The sequence below is a fragment of the Nannobrachium achirus genome, assembly GCF_963921795.1.
Source record: "Nannobrachium achirus genome assembly, chromosome: 18".
Classification (NCBI taxonomy): domain Eukaryota; kingdom Metazoa; phylum Chordata; class Actinopteri; order Myctophiformes; family Myctophidae; genus Nannobrachium; species Nannobrachium achirus.
Genome location: NC_137825.1, coordinates 114,554 through 121,826, shown reverse-complemented (window position 1 = coordinate 121,826; position 7,273 = coordinate 114,554).

Below are 7,273 nucleotides of genomic sequence, written 5' to 3'. Positions count from 1 at the left end.
TATTGTGCCAATCCCGAACTAGTTCGGCTTTATTTGGACCTTATCAGGGTGCCGATCCCGAACTAGTTCGGCTTTTTCTTTTTTTTTTTTTGAGGCGGGCCGCCGGCCGTCATCTGTTTACACGGCCCGCGAGAGCGTCGCTCCGCCGATATTTACCATCCACTCCAATGCAATCCAGGATCTTTAGAGCTCATTTTCTCTGTTCCATGCATATCCATGAGGTGTGCAAGGTTTAATCATGGCTAAATCGCCGAAAATAGGGCTTCTAAAATGCTTGTAGCCAATAGCTAACTTCAAGCTAACTTCATCCTGTCCCTGTTCATGACACAAAGGAAAGTGTTCAGGCGCGTCATGGCTGCGCACGGCTTGTGCATATACAACGCTTGTCTATGGTGGATTCTATGGCCATTGGGCGCCCTCTAGTGGTGAAAAGGTGGCACTGAAGCTAAATGCTAACTGTGGATGTTTAGCATGGCATGGCTGAAGAGTTTATTAGCAGTTTGCAATTTAAAAAAAGTACAGTTTCATGACAAGGTCAACTAAAAGGAGATCCTATTAAGCTTTGCGGCTTATTTACACAGGAATCACTATGTATCTCATAGGATAACATCAATAGCAAAAGCGGAAAAGAAAAATAATACAATTAACAGACAGGGCTAGGCTAGGCTAATATATGCTAACTGTGGATGTTTAGCATGGAATGGCTAGGCTAATATAAGCTAACTGTGGATGTTTAGCATGGAATGGCTAGGCTAATATAAGCTAACTGTGGATGTTTAGCATGGAATGGCTAGGCTAATATAAGCTAACTGGATGTTTAGCATGGAATGGCTAGGCTACTATAAGCTAACTGTGGATGTTTAGCATGGAATGGCTAGGCTAATATAAGCTAACTGTGGATGTTTAGCATGGAATGGCTAGGCTAATATATTCTAACTGTGGATGTTTAGCATGGAATGGCTAGGCTACTATTAGCTAACTGTGGATGTGGAATGGCTAGGCTAATATATGCTAACTGTGGATGTTTAGCATGGAATGGCTAGGCCAATATAAGCTAACTGTGGATGTTTAGCATGGAATGGCTAGGCTAATATTAGCTAACTGTGGATGTTTAGCATGGAATGGCTAGGTTAATATATGTTAACTGTTGATGTTTAGCATGGAATGGCTAGGCTAATATATGCTAATTAACTGTGGATGTTTAGCATGGAATGGCTAGGCTAATATAAGCTCGGGTTAGGGTTAGGGTTAAGTTGTGTACATGAAGCAAAATACATTCTCCAGACTGAACTGTCAGACCAACTCCCACAATAAGATCCTGTGTGTGTGTGTGTGTGTGTGTGTGTGTGTGTGTGTGTGTGTGTGTGTGTGTGTGTGTGTGTGTGTGTGTGTGTGTGTGTGTGTGTGTGTGCGTGCGTGCGTGCGTGCGTGCGTGCGTGCGTGCGTGCGTGCGTGCGTGCGTGCGTGCGTGCGTGCGTGCGTGCGTGCGCGCGTGCGTGCGTGCGTGCAAAATCCTAATGTGGTGCCATGTTGTTGCTATACTTCCACAGAAAATTAAGTATAAACGAATTTAAGAGGTTCAGTCTACCAATTCACACAATACTAAATAAATAAATATACACAAAAGAATAGAGGTGGTCCTACACGTGTAACAATGGGAATCCATATGTTAATCCATGTTAATCCATATGTTAATAATATGTTAATCCAGTCGTTAATCCAGTCGTTAATGGAGTTGCAATGCAATGCAATGCACTGCAATGCACTGCAATGCAGTGCAATGTAGTGCAATGCAATGCACTGCAATGCACTGCAATGCAATGCAATGCAATGCAATGTAGTGCAATGCAATGTAATGCAATGCAATGCAATGCAATGCAATGTAGTGCAATGCAATTTCAGGTTACTACGCCTTTAGCGTAACTTCTGTAGTGCAAAGAAGGCTTTGTCCTGGAGTTATTACAGCAAGTATAAACAAGAAGGCATTGTGGTATACATACAATAAAAATAGCAGCAAAATAATATAATCTACTTAGTCTGTTGATCACTAGTCTAGAATCCAGTAGTATTAATGAGAAGATAATATATATGTTTCTAGCGTAGTAAGCTTCTAGAATAGGCATAGCTACGTAACGTGTGTGTGTGTGTGTGTGTGTGTGTGTGTGTGTGTGTGTGTGTGTGTGTGTGTGTGTGTGTGTGTGTGTGTGTGTGTGTGTCCAGTTCTTTGTTCTCTGTACAACATGTTGTCAAAGTGTTCCTCTCTCCTCCTCCTAGATGTTCCTCTGCTCTTTGTGTGTAAAGAAGAACTGAAAGAGGAAGAGAAGACTCAGGAGCATCCAGAACATCTGGACATCAAAGATGAGCAGCAGCAGGAGGAGGATGGAGAGAAGCTTCTGTCTTCACACCGTTCTGAATCTGACACTGAAGACAGCCAGGAGTGGGAGGAGCCTGGCTCAGCCAATCACGCAGCGGCGGAGGAGTGGGAGGAGTCCAGAGACCATCAGTCAGCTTTAAACAGAAGGACACGACATGTGGAAGGACGGAGGTCGTCCTTTTCCCAGGACCAGAACTCATCCAAACAAACTCCTTCCAAGAGGACTGGCAGACCAGATATGTTTAGTTGTACAGTTTGTGGAAAGAACTTTGTTCTACAAAGCCGTTTGAAGAGGCACATGATGAGTCACAATGGGGAAAAAACATTTAGTTTAAACAGAAAGACACAACATGTGGAAGGACGGAGGTTGTCTTTACGCAACAAGCCGTCGTTTTCCCAGGACCTGAACTCATCCAAACAAACTCCACCTGTCAGAGTCAGAGAGAAACCCTTTAGTTGTGCAGTTTGCAGCAAAACCTTTCACCAGAGTGGAGCTCTGAAGATACACATGCTAACGCATACGGGAGAGAAACCCTTTGTCTGTGCAGTCTGCGGCAAAGGCTTTAACCAAAGCGGAAATCTGAAGCAACATGCGAGCACACACTCTAGGGAGAAACCCTTTAGGTGCGCGGCCTGTGACAAAAGCTTTGGTGCAAACCACGACCTGAAGAGACACATGAGGAGGACTCACGCCCGGGAGAAACCCTTTAAGTGTAAAGTCTGTGACAAAGGCTGGGGTGAAAAGGGAGCTTTGACCAAACACATGAGGATTCACACAGGTCAGAAAGCCTTCAGCTGTACAGTGTGTGGCAACAGTTACAATCAGAAGGGACATCTGAATATGCATATGAGAAAGCATACCGGAGAGACACGCTTCAGCTGTACAGACTGTGGGAAAACATTTAATCATGGCGGACACCTGAAGAGGCATTTGGTCAAACACACTGGCCAGAAAGACTTCCCCTGCAGCGTTTGTGGTAAAAGCTTCGCTGAAAAGGGAGAACTGACGAGACACACGAGAAGTCACACAGGAGGAAAACCTTTTAGTTGTACCATTTGTGGCAAAAGGTTCTGTCTGCAGAAAGTCTTGAAGAAACACATGGAGATTCACGCAGCAGATTAACGTTATCGTTGTAAAGAAACACATGGAGATTCATTCAGCAGATTAACGTTATCGTTGTAAAGAAACACATGGAGATTCATGCAGCAGATTAACGTTATCGTTGTAAAGAAACACATGGAGATTCACGCAGCAGATTAACTTTATCATTGTAAAGGCAGACATTAATAATGTGTTGAACAGGGCATAGCAGTCTGCGTGGTTTAGACTTACTTTATTTATCAATTATACCAATTCTAGAATCAATTGCTAAGCACCCAGGATCCTGGTAAATCACCTTGACTATAAAACATTTCATTCTGTGAAAAGAAAAACTTGAAAGCCGCAAAACAAAGATATTCATTAAATGTATCATATCATATCATATCATATCATATCAATTAAATATTCAAATATATTTCTTCACAGAATCGGAGGTTTTATGGTCATGTTTTAGTGGAGGAATAAACCCTCAAAAAGAGCCTTAGTTTTTCAGGTTCTTTTTTTAATTTTTCTTACAATTACATTTAGTTTGTTTTTATTTCTTTGAGTAAGTTTTGTTGTGAGGCCATGGCTACTTTTGTTTGAATACCTTTGTTCTTATACTATAATTATAGATAATCCAAGTTGTGTTAGGGTTAGGGTTAGGGTTAGCCCTAACCCTAACCCTAACCCTAACCCTAACCCATCTGTATTTTATGTTTTTGTATTTAATGATAAGCCTGTGACAATCTCTCATTGGTTATGTTAAAAACATTAATTAAGAATAAAAATGCACGTTTCACTTGAGAAAATAATTTATTAAGCATCTTATTTCCCTGGGTGTTGATTACTAGGGTAGGGTTAGGGTTAGGGTAGAGATTACTAGGGTAGGGTTAGGGTTAGGGTAGAGATTACTAGGGTAGGGTTAGGGTTAGGGTAGAGATTACTAGGGTAGGGTTAGGGTTAGGGTAGAGATTACTAGGGTAGGGTTAGGGTTAGGGTAGAGATTACTAGGGTAGGGTTAGGGTTAGGGTAGAGATTACTAGGGTAGGGTTAGGGTTAGGGTAGAGATTAGGTGATTACTACGGTAGGGTTAGGGTAGAGATTACTAGGGTAGGGTTAGGGTTAGGGTAGAGATTAGGTGATTACTTAATAGTTCAACGGCTCAGGGAGATTTTGTCTTCCTCCGCGCTTATTATCAGGTCGCACCCAACCATGCAGACGACGCCTACTTTTCTGGATTGGCTGTTGATTTTGAAAAAAATAAACAAGAAAAAAGTGGAAACGCCTTGCAGCCCACGTATCATTCCAGGGGTTCCCAAACGTTTTGGTCTCAGGGCACCCCATAAATATTTTGTGATACACATAACAATAACAATAATGTGTTGGTATAAAATGAGTCATACACATATTTAGTTGATATGACTCACATGCCGCCCCGGTCAATAACACTAATCATTATAATGGCATGAATCGAAGTCTGTGATGATAATGTTGGCAATGCATGCTTATGGCTGATGTTAGGCAGGCTTAATCAGTAGCTATTCATTCTCTCGAGACAGAGTAGTAGCAAGCGACCAAACTTTTCCTTGACGATGGCTAGCCAGATTGGTAGCTATTTAACATAACAAATAAAGTGTTGGGTGTTATAATCATGGGGCATATTAGCCAATACAGTGTATTCATATTTAAATCGATCTGAGTCAGTTAAAATGGCTCTATAGGTCCAGCAGCCAGAGAGCGATTTCCTTATACATTATTCCTCTGCTGTTTACTTTTAATAGTCAAATAGTTTAATATTTTTCCAATGCATGCCAGGCCTTGTTGATGGATTTGGAAGAGATTTCGAAGTTCTGGGTCCAAAACGCGATGGGCAGTGTGTTGACATCCATCCTCCATGCTCATGACTGAGTGACGGTTCTGAAAGAAGTCAGCTTCAAAGCTTGACGTACGTAGCAACAGTAACGAGGGCGGAGTAGTCTGGGATCACTTCACTTTTCGGGCTTGTAACCGGTCTGGAGCGGAAACCACAACACGTCATGTTGTAGTCCTCAAAGACTACAATTTGACTATCCACCGGAAACAGTTTTAACCCAAAATAATTCCCCTGCGCTCAAGGACATACTTTTAGGGCCTGCCTAATAAACTCCTTGATGCGGAGTAGTTTTGCTTTTAAAAAGTTTGTTTGGTATATGCATCTTTTAGTCCAACTCGTAGCGACTGGAAAGACTACACTAGGCTACTGGAGCATTTTAAAAGGGATTGGGGAAACAAACGGGGGGAACCAAATCAAAGCGACGCCGCTTCTTCAAGTGGTTTCCCGCGTTGGGCGGAAACCAAACGGCCTGTTGTGAACAAACCAGGCTTTCCTCCAGAAAGCCTGGTAGGTGAGGTTAAGGGCGGAGAGGTTCTCCAGCACTGTTTACTATGAGAAACCGCGAGACGGGCCCTCTGCATATTTAAGTATAATATATGGAACACACGGTGCGACACCACACGACAACACACACATACGGCAACAGATGAGCAGTGAGCCTGGCAACCCCACTGAACCCCATGGTATCCCGGCAACCCCATACCCAGGGGGCAAACCAGCCTTTTTTTAGGAAACCTGCATTTGCCCCGACATAAAAGGTTGTCCACCAGAAATATTATCTATGACCCAGTAGGATCACAACCTATATGGACAACCCGGTCAATTTGTACGGCAAAGTTCCAATATGGCCGCCTCAATATTAGCCCCTATTAGTTTTAATGGGGGGTGAATAGGGAAAAATGTTAAACTGAGGGATATTTCCACGAAACTTCACAGGTTGATCAATGGTATACATATGAACATTTTTTGTATTGCAAGTTTCCATGAAATCCAATATGGCCGCCACAATATGGCCGCCATAATGTAAGGACCCAGAAAATAGGTTTTGCCTCTAACTTCTGAACCAGATGAGCTAGAAACGCAAACTTGGTGTCTATTTCATGGTGTCTGACCATGGGAGACTCAATGGAATAGCTAATTTTATTATTGGGTGTGTCTGGACCTTTATTGTGCATATTTGCAAGATGGTGGATTCCCAAAATAGAGCTTTAACATAATTTCTACCATGATTGTTGACTGCTTTTGCAAATACAAGCAATATGAATCCATTTGCTAAGATTTATGGCACAGAAGGGACTTATACCTGTATTATTCTTGAGTTTGCATGTTGTCAAAATGGCTGTAAACGAGATATTATATTTCCTGTCCCATTCTACTGTATGTAGTTGTAGCAATGACTTCAGATAAAATCAGAGACCAAAACAATGTATCTTAGAAATAATTGTTTTATTTAAAAAATTTATAAAAAAAGAGAGAGATTATCTCAATGAAATGAATGCAACTGCCTTTTTGGGTCTTTCACACATAGACATGCACATGCTTTCCAACAACTTCAGCTTCAGGGAAATTATAATGAACACATGATTAAAACAGGCTGCATTATAATGCAAATAATTGCTAGTCACTATCACTGTCATGTGTACCTATCCTGCTGCATCTTGTCTCCAGTCCTTGGCAACGACACCCCAAGTAGCATGCAATTAATTCCCTTCTTCGCACATGAAGTTCAATCACCCGAGAGAGACTTGGAGTAGAACCGCTGCTCCTTCACTTGGAAAGGAGTCAGCTTAGGTGGTTCGGGCATCTAGTACGGATGCCCCCCGAGCGCCTTCCTAGGAAGGTCCTCGATGCACGTCCCACTGGGAGGAGACCCCGTGGCAGACCTAAGACCAGATGGAAGGATTATATCTCCAGACTGGCCTGGGAACGCCTCGGTATACTC